This window comes from Eutrema salsugineum, unplaced genomic scaffold (assembly GCF_000478725.1).
Source record: "Eutrema salsugineum unplaced genomic scaffold, Eutsalg1_0 scaffold_3, whole genome shotgun sequence".
Taxonomy (NCBI): Eukaryota; Viridiplantae; Streptophyta; class Magnoliopsida; order Brassicales; family Brassicaceae; genus Eutrema; species Eutrema salsugineum.
The window spans coordinates 9010316-9031667 of record NW_006256756.1 but is presented as its reverse complement, the minus strand read 5'-3'; the positions used below and the strand labels follow the sequence as shown (position 1 = coordinate 9031667).

Here is a 21352-nt window from a genome sequence, read left to right as displayed (position 1 = left end):
TGGTCCAAAACAGCAGCGAGACAGGGGTTTCTTCCGACGCGCTTAACTCTCTGCTCACGTGTCCGAATTCCATGATTCCACTTTATATGAAACCGTGATCCAATCCTCTTCAACCTCTATGAAGCACCCGACATCTGAATCGGACCGGAAGGTTCCCCGGACAGGCGATTTCGGAAACCTGTCTGCACCCGGAGAATTTGGCCGAGAGATTCAATAGCCGGTACGCGTTTTGGCCCATAAAGTCTACCCGCGGTACGTGAAAATGGCCGATAAAATCCTTCCTGGTACGCGAAAATGGCCGAGAAAACCTTCCTGGTCAGCGAGAATGGCCGATAACCTCCAAAGACCCAATTTTGCCACTTTTCAAGCTTTGATCACAATTCCACCTCCTGGATTCATCTTTTCAGCTCCAAATACACCTGATAAACACTCAAAACATGCAAAGACTCATTGGGACCTAATGCATCTCCTAAGTTCTAAAACAAACCCTAAGGACCTAAAATGCATGGAATAAAACATGATTTAGAATGAATTATGCAACCTAAATGATGCAAATTATGAACATATCAACTCCCCCACACTTGTCCTTTGCTTGTCCTCAAGCAAACAAGAACAAATGAGAGAAAGAGGTTGAATGCATGGGAGTTCACATTTCCTTTTTGAGAGAAGTGATCACAATGAGAATTCAAGTTCATGCTCAATTATGCAATGCAAAGCCATACTCAGATATATATCAACTCAACAAGGAATCTCCACAAGTTCTTCTCTCTCTCAACTCTTTCACATTCATTAAGCTTTTTACCAAGTGGATCAAATGATGTATTGCTTAAACAAACATAGTTTGGCTAGGGTGAGGTTATGAGACTAAAATGATCTCATCAATTCCTTTAGTGGGTTCAATGCAGCAAAAGGATCTCTCTATGAATGACAAAACTTTGGCAGAATGCTAAAGGTAAAAGGCAACCTAGGGCAAAGACTCATCCCACCCCACATTCTACTCAAAGTTTCCTCACTTGCTTACTTTTCACACTCATTCTTCTCTCACTAGGGGACTCTCTTTTCTTTTTCATACACAAGTCTTGGAGTTCAAACTTTCCATAGCTCTTTATCACTTTCTTTTGTAACCTCTAACCTCTTTTTTTTCTTTCTTTTTAAAACATTTGAGCTCTTTGGCTTCTTTTCTTTTCACTTAGAGGCTAGACTCTTTCTTTTCAAAACACTAGAGCTCACTTCTTTTGACTCAAAACTCCAAGACTGATTTCTTTTTCTATCCCCTTGTTCTCACCATTCTCCTTTTATTTCCACTCATCTCTCCTTTTTCCACTCACCAACATGTATTCCCCCACACTTAGTTCTTGCCAAATCTCTCAGCTCCTTGATGATGGAACTTAGCACTCAATGAGACTTGCCCTTGTCGCCCTAAACCTAACACTTTCTGCCAAGTTTGGTCCAAGGTGGCCTCTCAATCACACACAAACAATTGGCTTGAAAGAAGGATGGGTTCAGGGTGAGGAAAACCGATCTATTATGCAGATTGAGCTATTTGAGATAAGGAAGAGGATGGTAAAAACAGGATTCTAGCTCAAATATGTATATTGGTATCCACAAGCTTATTCAAACAATGCACAAAATGATAGTTTCAAGTCAAGTTCAGGGTTTTCACTTATTAGAGTTGAGTTCAATTCAAACTTGCTTCTCAGATTCAAATCGTTTCAGACTTTGCAAGCACATAAAAAGATTCACAAGCATATTCAATTCAAGTTCTCAAAGTGATGTACTCTCTAGAAAACCTATCATTACTCCCTGCAAAATGCAACCTACATGCATATGCAATCTAGACTCAATCCTAAAAATGAGAATGCAACTACATGATCATTTTTTTGTGAAAATTTTTAAGATTTTTCCATTTTTTTTTTTTTTTGTTTTTATATGCACTTAGATGAGACTAAATGAATATGCAACTAGAATGTGACTCAAGACTCAAAGTGTAAAATAGGAAAAGAGAAAACATGATTAGTAAAGGATGAAACTCCTCCCCCACACTTAAATAACACAGTCCCTTGTGTTATAAAAGCATGAGAAAGGAGTTAAAACAAAGTAAACAAGTAAAATGCAAAACAAAAAGAAAACTACATGCTATTTACAAGGTTTTGACTGTTACCTAGTGGCTGTTGAAGTCAGACCCCAATGAGTAGGAGGCGTTTGAAGTGTGGCCGTATGGTGTTTCCCAAGAATGATGGCTTGCCTCATCAGACCCGTCGTCAAGATCCACCCAAGTGGTTCCATATGTGACCAGGGCTGTGCAATTCATGGAACTCTCTCCAACTTCCTCTCTGTTCATTGGTGAAACCGGTGCTGGAGCCCCACCTTTGCAAGGGTTTTCAAGTTTCTTGATCCTCTTCTTCATCTCCTTGATGCACTTGGCCATCTTGTGGATGGTTTTGTCTTGGTACTTGCGCCATTGTTGGAGAATACCAATCTTTTGTTGAGCCCTGAACCCTGAAGTGCCTGGCTCCTCCCAGTTGTAATCATCAAAGTGATATCTGTTTCCACCAAAACGTTTTTGAGGTGGAGGCAGATCAGCATCTTGAGCACCAGCAGCACTTGTGGTAGCATCTTCAGCGGTTGCTTTCTTTCCCTTGGAGGCTTCTTCTCTGCAAGCTTGCTTGTATGTGAGGATTGGTGGATCAGTTTGGACATTGTACAGCTCTTCCTTCAGCAAGAAGAAGTGAATGTTCCTCTTAACTTGGATTGTGGTGATGGAGGGATTGGGCAGGAGAACTTGGGCTGGCTCACTGATGAGTGTCTTGAAGTTGTATACTACCTTGGTACCCACTCTTCCTTGGAGGAAGCCAATCTTACACAAATGTGCTTCATTAATCAGATCAAACATTGCCTTGTTCTCCTTGAATCTGTACCCCATGGCTTTCAAGATCTTTGTTACCACCCATCCATGGGCCAGCTTTGCATCTTGCTTTGTAGAACCCCACATGCACTTTTTGTAGAACATCAAAGACCTTGCTAATTGAGAGGCAAGGCAAAGTGGGTATTCATACCCTTCATAGGGTTCCCCATCTTCATGTGTTGGCATCAGCGGTCTCAGCCCTACACCAAGAAGCATCAGATCTCCTTTGTGAACTCTTCCAACATCAATCTTGAAGTAGAAGCTGTGAGAGAGAATCTTGTGTACATATCTCAGAACTGGATTCCTTATCCAAGAGGACTTTGCTGTTCCAGCTGTGTACTTCCCAGAAGCAATTGATCTCCATAGAAGTTGGATCTCATCTTTTCTAAGATTGACCTGGTTGGAGAGAAGTTCATTTCTAGGTGATGAAAACCCAAAAATCTCATTCAATTCTCTGAATGACACTGAATACTCCTTCCCTTTCACAGTAAACTCCACATGTCCAAGCCCATCTCCTTGAATAATTCTTGAATCCCTTTGGTAGTAAATGAAAGCTTCAAAGGACGCCAAGAATTCTTGAGACTCTTGTTCATAAGCGATCTCTCTCATCTCCAAAAGAGACTCAACACCCATGTTCCCAAGCAAAGTCTTGACATCTTCATAGATGCCAATCTTCTTCAGAAAGTCCAAATCAGGGAATCTCCCTTGCTAGATCTCTATCTGTTGAAACTTAGCCAGATAATCAAGTGTTTCTGGTTCAGTTGTCTTGAACTTCTTGGATCCCTCTTCAATGGTGCCTTGGGAACCACCAGCTGAGCTGCTTGAGTCACTTTCAGTCTGTTCACTCTCAGATACCACAGCCAACTGTTTCCCCTTCTTATTGGAACCAGAAGCAACCACCAAAGCTTTTCCTTCAGGCCTTGTCCTTTTTGGCGCTGGATCACACTTCCCTTGCTTTGTGGTATTCTTTGCACCTTGACTTTTTTCTCTTGGCTATGAAGACCCTGAGACCAAACCTTCGCCCTTTGATGCATTGCCCTTCTTCTTGGCTAGAGAGTTGGTTCTTTCAGTCATCTTCCAAGAGATTCTCAAAAACAATGTTAGTACAAGAACAAGCTTCACAAAATTCTTCAAAATTTTGAAAAACATTAGTTGCAAGAATCGATTTTAAAACCACATGAACAGGTTTCTCAAGCCAAGTATCAATCCAATAAGTTCATAGCAATGCAAAAACAAGAGTGCAAAGCAAAGACTCAGCAAGAAACCAATTCATCTCCTTTTTTTAAAAAAAAAATCGATTTTTTCATGAATTACTTGCAACAATTTTCAAAACTCAAGAACAAGGAATCACCAACAAAGTGCTCTGTTTTCCAAGACTATCTAGCACCTTAGCATTTATAAAACTAATCCCAAGGTCTAAAACAACCTATCAAAATCGATTCCACACTTTGAAGCTCATAAATCACCATTGAAGAACATGGAAAAAAGTGAGTTTTAACAGGATGAAATACCTTGGGATTAAGATGCAACGAGTTCGAAATGCAATCAGGATGATGTTAACAATTCAAAAACGAGCTCAGAGCACTTTGAATCAACAAATTTGGTGGAGAAATGAGAGAGATATGATGAAAAGAATGGAGAGAAATGAGAGAAAGAGTTGCAAACTCGGGTTTGTTGTGGTGAAGAGAGAGTGTGGGACAGGGTCAAGCCTTTGGACTGGTGGTCAATAGATCTATTTTGACCAATCAAAGCTTTGACCGTCCTTTTCTCATTGACCGGCCTCCTTTCTCTCTTTTGTGCGTCCGGGAACCGTCGGGATCGAGCCGCATGACCGTCTTGGTGCAGAACCGGAAATATTTTTGTGCTACCTGGGATCTTCTGTGCCTACCCCGCATGACCAAGTCGCAGTGAAATCCTTCAGCTCGGTTTTATTATTTTTTTTTGCTGCTACCTGGAACCCATTGCGACCAGCTAGCACGACCAAGTCGGAGTAAATTCCGAACATATGTGCGACTTGGTTTTCTTTGTTCCCAGGTAGCACACCTAAGTCACACATTTTTGGACTTAAGATATCTCGGCCATTCCTCTTTTTGCTGCGGCTTGGACCTCTTTCACCAGGTAGCAGGACCAACTTGGAGTAAATTGAGAGTTGGGCTGCGAGTTAGGTTCCTTTGTTTCCAGGTAGCACGACCAGGCTGCAGGTTTCTGGACTTAACAACTTTGGCCGTTCTTCTTTTTGCTGCGGCTTGGACCTCTTACACCAGGTAGCATGACCAACTTGGAGTAAATTTTTCATGGATGTGCGGGTTGGCTTCCTCTGTTCCCAGGTAGCACACCTAAGCCGCAGGGTTTGTTACTTAGACGTTCTGGCCGTCCCTCTTTTTGCTGCGGCTTGGTCTTCATATTCCCAGCTAGCACGCCCAGAATCATCTGACCGTGGCAAAACTCATCTTTACCCATCAAGGCCGGGTCAGGACCCCGTTTGTTCCGGGCTGACCCAGTTCGTTTAAGGACTCATATATAGTTTTTTAGGGTTTTACCCAAAGGACCAAGCTCTATTCTCTCATTCTCATTGCCTATTTTGTGTTTGGTTTCCTTTGTTTCCAGGTAGCACGACCAGGCCGCAGACTTTGTGACTTAGACAACTCGGCCATTCCTCTTTTCCTGCGGCCTAGTTCCATTGTGCCCAGCTAGCACGCCTAAGCCGGAGTGTTTTGCGAATGGATGTGCGGGTTGGCTTCTCTTGTTTCTAGGCCGCAGCACCAGGTAGCAGAGTTTGGGACTTAGAACTCTTGGCCTGTTCTTCTTCTTTCTGCGGCCTAGACCACTTTCACTAGGTAGCACGCCCATGCCGGAGTAAATTGCGAGTCCTGCTGCGGCCTGGGCTCTTCTTGATCCAAACCACACAACCTAGGTGGCACTGAGGCGTTCTCCAAGTTTTTCAGTCCTTAAACACTTCCCCCAGCCCTCTCAAATGCTCCATTCCATTCATCACTGAGCTATGTCCTCCAAAAATCACCTAGAACCTGAGACCAACTCACAAAACCCATCAAAAAGTTCTAAAACATAAAAGAAAAGAGAAGAAATCAAAAGAACTATGTACAAAGATAAGCTTGGGGTGTCTCCCAAGAGCACTTTGTTTAAAGTCTCTAAGTTTGACTTTGGAAACCTGTTTAACAGGCTGGTGGTGGATCAAGGAGGGGAACTGATGTAGCTTCCTCCTTCCTTTGTGAAACCAAATAGTGCTTGATCCTTTGTCCATTTACCACAAACTCTTGACCATTCATTCCTTCCAAGACAACAGCTCCATATGGCCTGACTTCAAGAACTTTAAAAGGTCCAGACCACATAGACTTAAGTTTTCGTGGAAACAACTTAAGTCTAGAGTTGAACAGCAACACCAAATCACCATCCTTGAACTCCCTTTTCAGAGTCTTTTGATCATGCAAAGCTTTCTTTGAGCTCTCAAAAGCCTCAAGCCTAATCTCCTCAAGCTCATGGAGTTGCACGACCCTTTTCTCTTGAGCTGTCTTGATATCAAAATTCAGTAACTTCAGAGCCCACATAGCCTTGTACTCCAACTCAACAGGAAGGTGGCAGCTCTTCCCATATAGCAGACTGAAAGGTGATGTCCCAATTGGAGTTTTAAAGGCAGTCCTGTAAGCCCACAATGCATCATCTAGCCTTTTGCTCCAATCTTTTCTGGTTGAGCTAACAGTCCTCTCAAGAATGGCCTTGATCTGTCTATTAGATACCTCAACCTGGCCACTAGTTTGAGGATGATAAGGAGTAGCTATCTTGTGTTTCACTCCATGCTTTCTCAACAAACCCTCCAAAGTCTTGTTCACAAAATGAGATCCTCCATCAGAGATGACAACCCTTGGAATTCCAAATCTTGGGAAGATAATGCTCTTGAACAGCTTCACTACAACCTTGGAATCATTGGTAGGGGAAGCAATGGCCTCAACCCATTTGGACACATAGTCCACAGCAACAAGTATATACTGATTCCCATAGGATGAAATGAAGGGCCCCATAAAGTCAATCCCCCAGCAATCAAAGATCTCAACTTCTAGAATGGGGTTTTGAGGCATCTCACTCCTCTTTGATATGTTCCCATGCCTCTGACAGGCATCACATGCTGAAACCACCAACTGAGCATCTTTGAACATTGTAGGCCACCAAAACCCACTCTGAAGAACCTTGGCCACAGTCTTGAATGCTCCCATGTGACCTCCAAAAGCTGAACCATGACACTCTTGCAACACAGGTTGCATCTCTTCCTCAGCAAGACACCTTCTATACAGCTGATCTTTGTTAAGGACATAGAGGTAGGGCTCATCCCAATGGTATCTTTCAACTTCTCTGAAGAACTTCTTCCTGTGGTAAGCATCCAATTCTGGTGGTTCCACTCCACAAGCAAGATAGTTCACAATGTCTGCAAACCAAGGCATCCTCCTATCTTGAATGCTGTCCACTTCTTCAAACTCCAAATAAGAATGGAGCACCATCAGTGATTCCTCAGGAAGACTATTATTGAGAGGCACTTCAGAATCAATCCTCAGCCTGGAGAGATGGTCTGCAGCCCCATTCTCAATGCCCTTTTTATCAAGCACTTCCATATCAAACTCTTGGAGCAATAAAACCCATCTTAACAGCCTTGGCTTGGCATCTTTCTTGGTCATCAAATACCTGAGGGCCGCATGATCAGTATATACAATGACTTTTGATCCCACCAGGTAGCTTCTGAACTTATCAAAGGCAAAGACTATTGCCAGCATCTCCTTCTCAGTAGTAGCATACTTCTCTTGTGCAGAGTCAAGTGTTCTACTGGCATAGTAGACGACATGTAGCTTCTTGTCTTTCTTTTGCCCAAGCACTGCTCCAACAGCAAAATCAGATGCATCTGTCATGACCTCAAAAGGAAGGGACCAGTCTGATGCCTGAACTATTGGTGCACTAACCAATGCCTCCTTGATCAACTTGAAGGCCTCCTCACATTCAGCATCAAAGATGAAATCCACTTCTTTACACAACAGTCTTGTCAAGGGCCTGGCATTTCTTGAGAAGTCCTTTATGAATCTTCTATAAAACCCTGCATGCCCAAGGAAACTCCTTATCCCTTTAACTGAAGTGGGAGTTTGCAGATTCACCATCACTTCCACCTTTGCCCTATCAACCTCTATGCCCTTCTCAGATATCTTGTGTCCAAGAACTATTCCTTCCTGAACCATGAAGTGGCACTTCTCCCAGTTCAACACCAAGTTATGCTGCTCACATCTCTCCAAAACCTGTGACAAATTTGAGAGACAATCCGAGAAGGAGGAGCCATAGACACTAAAGTCATCCATGAACACCTCAACTTTTTCTTCAATAATGTCAGAGAAAATGTGCATCATACATCTTTGAAAAGTGGCTGGTGCATTACAGAGACCAAAAGGCATTCGCCTGTATGCAAATGTGCCATAAGGGGCATGTGAATGTTGTTTTCTCTTGATCTCTTGGATCTATGGGAATTTGAAAAAATCCAGAGTACCCATCGAGAAAACAAAAGAAGGGGTGGTTTGCAAGCCTCTCTAACATCTGATCAATGAAAGGTAAAGGAATATGATCCTGCATTGAGCTTTCTATAGTCTATACACATTCTGTGTCCTGTGACAGTTCTAGTAGCTATAAGCTCATCCTTCTCGACCACTGTGATCCCACCCTTCTTGGGCACAACATAAACAGGAGACACCCATCTTGAGTCAGAGATTGGGTAAATTATCCCTGCCTCAAGAAGTTTTAGTATCTCCTTCTTAACCACTTCCTTAAGGTTGGGGTTAAGTCGTCGTTGATGCTCAAGAGAGGACATAGATTGGTCCTCTAGGTGGATCCTGTGGGTGCAAATGTCAGGAGAGATCCCTCTAATATCAGCCAAAGAATACCCTATGGCTCTCCTGAACTTTCTTATCTCGCTAAGCAATGCACTCTCTTGATCCTCTAATAGGCTATCATTGATGATTACTGGATATGTGGAGTTTAAGCCCAAGAAAGCATACCTGAGCCCTGTTGGTAGAGGTTTGAGCTCAACAGGGGGTGCATCAGCCTCATTCCAATCCTGGTCCAAGCTGCTTTGGCTGGTGTCTGATCCTTTGATAGCAAAAACTTCAGAGCCACTTGGTTCCAGCTCCAAAAACCTTGTCTCAGGACCCAGCTCTCTTGCATTGTCCAAATACAGCTTATACCCTTCACTTGCCTCAGCTAAGAGCCCATTGTCTCCTCGTTCTTGAGTTAGAGCAGCTTGAAGAGGATCCTCAGTGTTCAGCTCCTCAAGCAACTCATCAGCCAACTGATCCATTGTCTCCACATAGAAACATTGACCCTCAATGGTGGGTTTCTTCATCATCTCATTCACATCAAACTTGAGTCTTTCAGATCTAAGTTGAAGCTCTATTACCCCACCTCTCACATCAATAATAGCTCCTGCAGTTGCTAAGAATGGCCTGCCTAAGATAAGAGGATCTACTGGCTCTTCATCCATTTCCAGTACAACAAAATCTGTTGGAACCTCAAAACCACCAATCTTGACAGGTAGATCTTCCCACATACCAACAGGCAATCTAACTGATCTATCTGCAAGGATAAGAGAGATCCTTGCAGGTTTGAAGACTCTAAAGCCCAGCTTCTTAGCTATGGAGAATGGCATCAACCTGATTGATGCTCCTAGATCACAAAGACATCCAGAGAATAGAAGAGGTCCAATGGCACAAGGGAGTGTGAAGCTCCCTGGATCAGTTAACTTCCTTGGAATGGACTTCTTCTGAATGATAGCACTGCATTCATGACTTAGTACCACCATGCCTTGAAGCTCTTTTGTTTTGTTCAGAATGGCATCTTTCAAGAACTTCCCCATCTTTGGCATCATTAAGAATGCATCAATGAGAGGCATAGTGAGTGGTGTCTCATTGAGTGCCTTCTCAAATACAGCTCTTGCCTTGTCCACTAGTTGCTTCTTGAATCTCCCTAGAAATGGGAGCTTGGGTTGGTATGGAGGTGGTGGCACATATACTTTTTCTGGTTCTGGTTCCTTTGCTACCTCTTTACCCTTTTCTGTCCTTGGTTTCTCAGAAACTTGATCCTCTTTTAAGGCTGCCTTCCCCTCAGTTTGATCATTGTCCTCAATGATCACACTGTTGTTCTCAATACCAGGTAACTCCTTCCCACTCCTCAGTGTAATGGCCTTGGCATATTCCTTGGGGTTGGGTTCTGGTTTTCCAGGTAAGTGACCTGGGTTCCTTGAGCTTGAGGCCTGGTTCTGCTTCAGTTCCTTGATTTCCTGCTGCATGGCTGCATTTTGGCTTGCAAAGATCTGTTGACCCTGAAGTAGTTGTTGCAGAATACCAACCATATCTGTACCCATCTGTGGCTGCTGTTGAACCGTTGGTGGCTGAAACTGTTGTTGAACAGGCGCTTGCTGTTGGAACTGTGGAGGACCAAACCCTGGTGGTGCTTTCTGCTGCTGTGTACTGAAACTAGGACCCTGAAATGGTTGCTGTTGCTGACCAAAACCTTGATTCTGAGCAAACTGATTCTTTGGTTGAAAAGATCCTTGAAAGTTGTTCTTGGGAACAAAGTTTTGTGGAGCTGGAGAATTGGGATAGACCTGGTCTTGTGGGTTAGCTACATTGGTGTTCCTGTAAGAAAGGTTTGGATTGGCATTACCATACTGATATCTCTGGAACCTCTGATTCCCAATGTAGTTAAGCTCCTCTTTGGTAAGACCCTCTTCACTGATGTTCTCAAAGATCTGAGATGGTTCCTCATACTCTCCAACAAAATGTATTGGTTTGTGAGTTACCAACTTCAACTTATCTAATTCACTTCTCAACTCCTTAACTTCCCTAGTGAGCCTCTGTTCTGAGCTTGAACCTTCAGACCTATTTGATCTGTCATAGTCTTCACCATAGGTATCATTGCTCAATGCTAAGTTCTCCACTAGCTCTAAAGCAGCATGTATCTCTTTACCCAGAAAGTTCCCATTGGAAGCAGTATCCAACTGGTTTCTAATCTTGGGAAGAGCTCCTCTATAAAGTGTGCTGAGAAGAGAAGCCTTACTAAACCCATGGTGTGGGCATTGGTTTGTGTAGCTCCTGAATCTCTCATATGCTTCACCAAAACTCTCATTGCTGTGCTGAGTGAAGCTAGAGATTTGGTTCCTCAGTTTTGCAGTTCTTGAGGTGGAGAAGAACTTAGATAAGAAGGCTTGCTTGCATTGCTCCCAGGTTTGAATGGAGCCTCTTGGAAGATTCTTCTCCCATTGATGAGCTTTGTCACCAAGACTGAATGGGAATAGTCTTAGCTTGAAGCTGTCCTCAGAAACTCCATTTATCTTTGTCAGATCACACACCTTATCAAACTGATCCACGTGTTCCAAGGGATCTTCCATTGTTAACCCATGGAACTTTGAGTTCTGGACCATATTCAGCAATGATGCCTTCACTTCAAAGTTGTTGTTTTGCACAGGTGGTGCCTGAATTCCAGCTCCATACTGATGAGCATTGGCCCTGTCATTCTCTCCAACATAGACTTGGGGTTGCTCATATCTTCTTTGTTGGTGTTGGAAAGGCTGGGGTTGGTGGTGCACTTGTTGTCTTTGCTGAACATTGGCCTGTTGCCTCTGTTGATGAGCTTGATGTTGTCCCTGGTGGACATAAGCTTGTTGATGGTGCACCTGTTCCTGATGAACATTACCCTGATGAAGCCCTTGACCAACTCCATTACCAGCTCCATAACCTTGAGCCTGTTGCTCATGAACTGGTTGTTCTATATCTACCACGTGATCTCCTTGTTCTGCCATCTCAGTCTGATCAATTTGTCTACCACGTCTGTCCCTTCTCCTCCTTGGTACTAGAAGATTGATATTGTCGTTGAGAGGGAAAGGTGGACCACAGCTTCTTGATCTAGACCTGGTGTTCATACACCTGAAATCACAATCAGAATTTGAAGGTAATCAGTAAAAACAAGAAAGTAAGCACTTGATCTCAAGAACAGATCAGAGCTTAATGCTAAACAAACCACAATTTGACAACGGCGCCAATTGATAGACAAGACTTTTTAAGGTCTCAGGGCTATCAATCCCCTTGTCAAAGTAGCACAAAGAGTTTTATCAATCCAGATGTGGTGTTAGACACTAAACTATGTGATTATGTTCTTAATTCAAGCACACAAGAGTGATTTTGGTTAACTAATGACAACTACAAACTTAAACAGGATTAAAGACCAATGACAATGACAAATGATGTGAATATGATATGATGGAGGCATGAGATTCTAGACATGATAGTTGGTTAGGGTGCTTTGGTGCTAAACTAGAAATGCTAATGACAATGATGAGACATGATTCAAATGATTAAGAACTCTAATCTAGGTTAATCCTCTCATGAAGGTATTAACCCCTATACTAATCCATTTTCAAACCAAAATCCCATTTGTGAAATATGAATCAATATGCATTAATAAACTGTTCTTAATGATCATTCAAGCAATTAACAATACATCATCATGCAGAAAATGCTTAAACCTCTAATACAGCTCTTTCAGGAATTTCATCAAATACTTTTGGTGCATGAAATTCCCAGAATCTAGATCTCACGTGATATGCAAGGATCTAGCATAGAGAACAGCTGTTTAGAGAGATGAATCAATGAATCTAGCCCTAAGCACTTCTAATCTAACACTCAAATATAGATAATTCTCTTCTTAATTGAGTCTTTCACAAAAGAGGCAAGAGACAAAGGGAATAAAACTTAGTTATCTAAAAAAAAAACCCTAAAAATTATTTATACTTCTCTAAAAACGAACCGGGTCAGCCCGGAACAAACCGGGTCCTGACCCGGCTTTAACGGATAAAGTGGAAATTACTGCGGGTTGGTCCAGTATGTCCCAGGTAGCATGCCCAAGTCGCAGTAGATGAAGAACCTGTCTTGTGAGGCTTAGATCGTCTTGTCTTAGCCGCATGCCCATGTAGGAGTGATTTGCGAGTCTTGCTGCGGCTTAATCCTCTTCTTCTTCAACTCGCAGGACCAAGGCGGTTTATGAGTGTACAAACTCTGCGGGTTGGTCTCCATTGCACTCAGGTCGCAGGCTCAAGTCGGAGTAAATTGCGAGTGGTCGTGCGGCTTGGTTCCAGGCGCGGCCAACTCACATGCCTAAGTCGCACGATTGTGGACTTAGCATTTCTCTTGCTCGGGAGCTTCAGACCTAATCCAGTGATAGCTTACCCGCACTTCTCAAATCGCAGCATCAGCTTTCAGGAATTCATCTTCAGGCCTGCGGGTTAACCAAGCCGCAAGACCATCTCGCAGCATTCAGAGCAGCTTGGACCACTTTTCATTCCGGAGAGTGTAACTTCCACGAAACTTGTCCGAATTGAGCGATTCCAGTCGCAGAAAACAGAGGACTGATTTAGCTCCAACTTTGGTCAAGGAAGCTTTGGTGCTTGGGAAGTGGAAGGCTTCCTGGAGGACACGTATTTGCAGTGCATTTACACGAACAGAGAGAGGCGTCTAGACATGTGTCCATTCCGGAGACCGTATCTTCCTGCTCATAGCTCCGAATTGAATGATCTTGGACGTTCTGGAAATAAGACTCAAGTGTCTCTGATTCTCATGAAGGCCCCGAAAACTGAATCGGCCTGGAAGTACACAGTACTTCGCATTCTTCAGAGCTCCTCGGCTTGGTCCAAAACAGCAGCGAGACAGGGTATTCGTCCGACGAGCTTAACTCTCTTCTCACGCGTCCGAATGCCATGATTCCACTTGATATGAAACCGTGATCTAATCCTCTTCAACTTCTATGAAGCACCCGACATCTGAATCGGACCGGAAGGTTCCCCGGACAGGCGATTTCGGAAACGTGTGTGCACCCGGAGAATTTGGCCGAGAGATTCAATAGCCGGTACGCGTTTTGGCCGATAAAGTCTACCCGCGGTACGTGAAAATGGCCGATAAAATCCTTCCTGGTACGCGATAATGGCCGAGAAAACCTTCCTGGTCAGCGAGAATGGCCGATAACCTCCAAAGACCCAATTTTGCCACTTTTCAAGCTTTGATCACCATTCCATCTCCTGGATTCATCTTTTCAGCTCCAAATACACCTAATAAACATTCAAAACATGCAAAGACTCATTGGGACCTAATGCATCTCCTAAGTTCTAAAACAAACCGTAAGGACCTAAAATCCATGGAATAAAACATGCTTTAGAATGAATTATGCAACCTAAATGATGCAAATTATGAACATATCATTAACACCCTTCAGAAATGGTGCAAATGGCAAGACAAAACGATCAAAAAGCTTGTTGACTGTGTTAGGCAGCTAAAGAAGAAGGTGAAGAAACTCACAGCTCCAGCCACCTCACCCAAACGTGATACAAGAGAAGAGGTGAAAGCTCAGCAGCTCAGGATATTGAACTACCACCAGGAAAAGAAAACTGGATCAATCCAGCCACAGCGTTCCAACCAGACTCACCTGAGAGCAGCCAACCTAGATACTCAACTCCATCATGTTCCACCTCCAACCCATCCCACTACTTGGGATCAGACCTCAGTGATTGAGGTAAACACTCAAAACTCTGTATATATGCATATAGATTTTCTTTTCCCTTTTGCATTTTTCTTGTCTGCTTTGTTTTAACTCCTTTCTAATACTTTTATAACACAAGGGACTGTGTTATTTAAGTGTGGGGGAGGAGTTTCATCCTTCACTAATCATGTTTTCTCTTTTCTTATTTTACACTTTGAGTCTTGAGTCACATTCTAGTTGCATATTCATGTAGTCTCATCTAAGTGCATATAAAAAAACCAAAAAATGGAAAAACCAGAAAAATTTTCACAAAAAAATGATCATGTAGTTGCATTCTCATTTTTAGGATTGAGTCTAGATTGCATGTTCATGTAGGTTGCATCTTGCATGGAGTAATGATAGGTTTTCTAGAGACTACATCACTTTGAGAACTTGAACTGAATATGCTTGTGAATCTTTTTCTGTGCTTGCAAAGTCTGAAATGATCTGAATCTGAGAAGCAAGTTTCAATTGAACTCAACTCTAATTAAGTGGGAACCTTGAACTTGACTTGAAAATATCTGGTGATGCATTGTTTGAAAAAGCTTGTGGATACCGATATACATACTTGAGCTAGAACCATTGTTTTTACCACTCTTTTCCTTAGCTCAAGTAGCTGAATCCGCATCATGGATCAGTTCCCTCACCTTGAACCCATCCTTCTTTCAAGCCAATGTTTGTGTGTGAATTGAAAGGCCACCTTGGATCAAACTTAGCAGAAAGTGTTAGGTTTAGAGCGACAAGGGCAGGTCTCATTGAGTGCTGTGTTCCAACATCAAGGAACTGAGAGTGTTGGCAAGGAATAAGTGTGGGGGAAAAGACTTGTTAGTGAGTGGAAAAAGGTGAGATGAGTGGAAAAGAGAGAGTGGAAATAGCTAGGGGAATGAAAGAAAATGAAATCAGTCTTGGAGTTCTGAGTTAAAGAAAGTGAGCTCTGGTGTGTGGAAAAGAAAGAGTCTAGCCTCTAAGTAAAAAGAAAAGAAAAGAAGCCAAAGAGCCCAAATGGTTTGAAAAGAAAGAAAAAAAAAAGAAAGAGGCTAGAGGTTGCAAAAGAAAAAGAGCTGTGTCAAGTTTGAACTCCAAGACTTGAGAGTGAAAGTGAAAAGTAAGTCCCCTAGTGAGAGGAAAATAAGTGTGAAAAGTGAGGTTCTTGAGAGAGTGAGCAAGTGAGAAAGCTTTGAGTAGAGGGTGGGGTGTGATGAGTCTTTGCCCTTGTATGCATAGGTTGCTTTTTACCTTTAGCATTCTGCCAAAGTTTGATCATTCATTGAGAGATCCCTTTGCTGCATTAAACCTACTTGAACACTAATGAGATCATTTTAATCTCATAGCCTCTCCCTAGCCAAGCCAGCTTGTTTAAACATTGCATCATGAGATTCACCTGATAAAAACTTACTGAATGTGAAAGAGTTGAGAGAGAGAAGAACTTGTGGAGATTCCTTGTTGAGTTGATATATATCTGAGTAGGGCTTTGCATTGCATAATTGAGCATGAACTTGAATTCTCATTGTGATCACTTCTCTCAAAAAGGAAATGTGAACTCCCATGCATTCAACCTCTCTCTCTCATTTGTTCTTGTTTGCTTGAGGACAAGCAAAGGACAAGTGTGGGGGAATTGATATGTTCATAATTTGCATCATTTAGGTTGCATAATTCATTCCAAATCATGTTTTATTCCATGCATTTTAGGTCCTTAGGGTTTGTTTTATAACTTAGGAGATGCATTAGGTCCCAATGAGTCTTTGCATGTTTTGAGTGTTTATCAGGTGCATTTGGAGCTATTTGGAGCTGGAAAGATGAATACAGTAAGTGGAATGGTGATCAAGGCTTGAAAAAAGGTGAAATGGGGTTTTTGGAGGTTATCGGCCATTCTCGCGCACCAGGAAGGTTTTTATCGGCCAAAACACGTACCGGCTAATGGATTTCTCGGCCAAAATCTCCAGGTGCAGAAACGTTTCCGAAATCGCCTGTCCGGGGAACCTTCCGGTCCGATTCAGTTGTCGGGTGCTTCATCAAAGTTGGAGAGGATTGGATCAAGGTTCCAGAGAAAGTGGAATTATTCAATTCGGACGCGTGAGCAGAAAAGTTACGCTCGTCGGAAGAAACTCCTGTCTCGCTGCCGTTTTGGATCAAGCCGATGAGCTCCAAAGAACGCGAAGGAAGGTGCACTTCCAGACCGATTCAGTTTCCGGGGCCTTCATGGGAATCAGAGACATTTGAGTCCTCCTTCCAGAACGTCCTAGATCATTCAATTCGGAGCTATGAGCAGGACGATACGGTCTCCGGAATGGACACATGTCTAGACGCCCTTCTCTGATCGTGTAAATGCATTGCGAAGATGAGCCCTCCAGGAAGCCTTCCACTTCCCAAGCACCAAAGGTTTCTTCACCAAAGTTGGATATATATGAGTCCTATGTCCTTTGAAACCGGAAGAACACAATTCGTACAAGTATCTCAGAAGTTACACTCTTCGGAATGCGAAGTGGTCCAAACAGCCCTGAATGATGCGAGCTAAGTGAAACATGCCGCGATGGAATGCCACGGTCCACACTTGGCCGTGGCACTTATTTGGAATCCTTTGGCGATTGACAAGATCTTCATGCCACAGTCTACACTTGACCGTGGCAAAGAAACATTTGGCTGGGGAGGACTTTACAAGCATTCAGCACTTGACACGGTTTGAATGCCACGGTCTAGGACTTGACCGTCGGAAAGAAACATTTGGCTGGGGAGGACTTTAAAAGCATTCGGCACTTGACACGGTTTGAATGCCACGGTCTAGGACTTGACCGTGGCAACTTTTCACAAACTTTCGGCATTTGACACGGTTTGAATGCCACGGTCTAGGACTTGACCGTGGCAACTTTTACACACCTTCGGCGATTGACACGGTCTGAGTGCCATGGTCTAGGACTTGACCGTGGCAACCTTTTACATACATTCGGCGTTTGACACGACCACTTGCCACGGGTATAGACTCAGACTTGCTAAACCGTGACACCAAGATTCATCAAAGAACACGAAGATACAAGACTTTGCCACGGCAACATGCCACGGGCTGACCAGAACTTTCTAGACCGTGGCAAACCCATTGTTTACCCACCAAGGCCGGGTCAGTACCAGGTTTGTTCCGAGTTGACCCGGTTCGTCCAAGGCATCTATAAATACATTTTAGACCTAATTTGGAGAGGACATTTTTATCCATTTCTAGTTTCTTTTCCCTTTTTGTGAAAGACCACTTATTACACTTTGCTTTTGAGCTTAATATCGATTTGAAGACTCTTTTTCATCTTGTTCTATCATTTCTTATCATCAAATCACACTTCTAATCATGATTAACAACACATTTTGCAAAGGATCTAGTGTGTTTATCATGATTAGTGAGTAATCTCATATTAAGGTCTTAGATATGTAGATTAAAGTGCTTAAGTGGTAGATTAGTGAGCATAGGGGTTAGATCATGCATATTCCATTCTCTACAACCTGTTCTCTATGCTAGATCCATACAAATCATATGTGGTCTAGATTCTGGGCATTTCATGCACCAAAAGTGTTTGATGAAATGCCTGAACCAAAGTTGTTAGAGGTTTAAGTGTTATTCATCATGGGAATGATTGTTTATATGCTTAAATGAGAGATTAAACTGATTCTTAATGCTTGTTAACTCATGTTTCACTGATGATGATTGGGTTAGAAACTGTTTTAGCATAGGAGTTAATACCTTTATGAGAGGATTAACTTAATTAAAGATGTTTATGTTGAATGGTTTGCTTGATCATATGATTCATTAGCTTATTAGTTTATCACTGAAGGCACCCTAATCCACTATCATGTCTAAGACCTTTCTCATCATCATTCATACATTCTCATCATTTGTCATTGTTTAGTTCTTGTTTAATCATTTCATTAGTCTTTAATCCTGTTTAAGTTTGTAGTTGTCTTTAGATAATCAAAACCACTCTTTTTTGCTTGAATTAAGAACTTGATCACATAGTTTAGTGTCTAACACCACATCTGGATTGATAAACCTCTTTGTGCAACTTTGACAAGGGGATTGATAACCTCTACAAAGAGCCTTGAAAACTCTTAGTTATCAGTATGGTATCATAACAGCGAGAGGCTCCACAGCTTCGTCAATTTGGGCGTCAGATGCATGTTTGGTTCCCGCATGACTATCCCATATCGTGATATGCCCGTCACAAATGAAACCCAGATAGCTACCCAATGGTCCCCCCTTCAGTACAAATGGTTGACTTCATAGGCCCACGTATTTTTAGTCTGGCAGTAGATATGTAATTTGCCAGTGTAGTACGAATACGCTCCAGGTGGTAGAAGTTTGCCAGAACCATCTTCATTCGGCTCAGATTTTTTGAAGTCATTGTAGTCACGCCTCCAAACCGTAGCAAACATGGAGTTAAGGAAGCAAATCCGGTCGGATACAAACCACTCCGGATGCTTGGATAATCGCAGCCTGAGTACGTTAATATAAGCTTCCATGTGCTGCACAATGATGAAAATAAGACATGAGTGAAGTCTGCAAACGAAGTCTACTAAAGAAGTCTACATATTAGGTCTACGTATGAAGTCTAACTATGAAGTCTAAAATGAAATAGTAAAACACTAACCGTATCAGCTAGCCATTTCTTAGGTGTCCGGAGAATGTAATACCAGTCGATCGAAAAGTTTTTTGGACGTCTTGGATAGGCACTGTATAAGTGAAAAAGTCAGACAGGAAAATAATAATATTAGGAAGTCTACTTACATAAGTATAGAAGTCTACTTACGGGTTTGCTTTCACAAAGTTCATTAAAGTCGTATGCTTCGCCCTGACACCGATTTGATCGAAAGGATCATATCCACGGACACGGCCGGAGTGAGATGCCGACGTTGGAATGATCGCCTTTGCGGTGCTATTTCCTAAGAAAGGACTCTTCTGTATCGCAGCCAGCTGTCGGTTTCTTGCACTCGTTGCTCGGGCAACTATCTGAGCTGATGTTCTGGCTTTGGCATTTTTGGCTACTGCAACTGCGTCGAAGTCAACATCACACCTCTTCGGGTCAATTTCACAAAAGCTAGGCTCGGGGGCCTCTTATTCCTTCATGGCAGCCTTCTTTCCTTTTGCATCCCCGGGGGCATTAACACTCTCCCTCGCACCAACGTTGACATTATCTTTCATCGGAGCATCTTCTTTCTCTGAATTACTCTGCAGTTTATTGTCACTGATAACACCGGATTTTGAAAATTTTTATGGATCACTTTAATGTGTTTTACAGGTGTTTTTACTCCATTTTCAAAGGTTGTCAAAGGATTTCTATTGTGTTTTCGATCAGCTCCTGGATTTGGTCCTCACTAGTTCCTGTTGCATCTGGTGGAATGATGATCTTGATCTTCGCAAAAGCGTTCGGCTTCTCCTTTTCTTTCTCTTTTGGCCTGTTTCCTTTGCTTCGAAAATTGTCTAAAATAGTCGGATAGTACCTTCTGGGGTCCACATTGAGGAAGACAGCATGCCGGTTTGCGTGATCGATTACTGCTCCTACTGTAGCTAGGAATGGTCTCCCAAAATTGAGTGGCCTCTCCTTGTCTTTATCCATCTCCAGGACTTGGAAATCTGCTGGAACGATCTTGTCTCCCACTAGAACTTGTAGATCATGAATCGCCCCTTCAGTATCCTTTTGAGATGAATCTCCAAAAATAACCTTAACTGTCGATGTCCTTAAGGTTTTTATGCCCAATTTTTCGGCAAATGTCTTAGACATGATGTTAACATTGGCTCCGGAATCACATGCAGTCTGTAAACTTGATTCCTGAAATGAAACATTGGAAAACAAAACGTCCCGGATCATCGGCTTTTGTAAGCCTTTGAAACGGTGATCGTTCAGGTACCTTAAATGGTGGCTGCTTGGCATCGACATCCTTGTACAGTGGTACAAAGATTGGGGTTTCTTCTTTCTTTCCATCCGTTCCGGCCTCTTCTTCGGGCAATGTGGTTATGGCGTTGCAAAACCTCTTAGGGTTATCTTCAACTCTTCCTGGAAGAACTCCACTTTGCCTCTTCATAGAGTCGGCTGTTTGGGCGACTTGAACGTCTAGCTTCTTGACGTGTGAAGATAAAGATTCAAACTTACTGTTCAGATCATTGTACATGCAGTCAACTTTCACGTTCACGTCTTTAGATGCTTTTTCGTTCGTCATAACGAGCTGTTGGATGGACTGTTCAAGTCTACCGATTTGTGAAGCTAGCTGGTTCGTCGTGACTCCCTGCTGTTGTACAAATTGATTGTTAAAACCCATATCTTGGTAGTTATATGGCTGTCGGGGTTGATATGGTCCCGTTCCTCCGAAGTTTCCACCTTGAAACTTGTTTTGGAAGGATTTTTGATGAGGTGGGTAGTACTGATCTTGAGGATTCTCCACATTTGGATTGCGGTAAGAGAGATTGTTGTAATTTGCATTCCGGAAGTTATTGTTGAAGCCATTGTTGGAGCGATTTGATATGGCACCAGTGCTCTTACATAGTTCACATCTTCTTCTTGAAAGGCTTGATTAATGTGATCGATATCACTAGGTCCTTCATCTTTTGTGCCATTGTTGGTCTCACAAGCATGGATTGGGCAATTGTTGCTCTTCAGAAGTTGGCTCATCATGTTCTTCAACTCGGTTATCTCCTTGTTGTCTGTTCTGATTTGCTTCGTCGATCAATCGTATTCAAGACAATCATTGCTATTGGCTTGAGCCAAATTTTCGATGAGGGCTCTTCTTTGTGCTATCGTTTTTTGTCCAAAATCTCCATTGCTAGCTGTATCAAGTGAAAGTTTGTATTTTGGTTGCAAACCTCGGTAAAAT

At 42.6% G+C, this 21352-nt stretch overlaps 1 non-coding gene across 1 annotated transcript; it reads left to right on the top strand.

Moving 5' to 3' along the window:
- The first annotated feature begins 11004 nt into the window (after window positions 1-11004).
- LOC112085601 lies at window positions 11005-11111 on the top strand. The gene has a single exon (XR_002898902.1). It is a non-coding gene; the product is annotated as a small nucleolar RNA R71 (small nucleolar RNA).
- Window positions 11112-21352: the final 10241 nt, after the last annotated feature.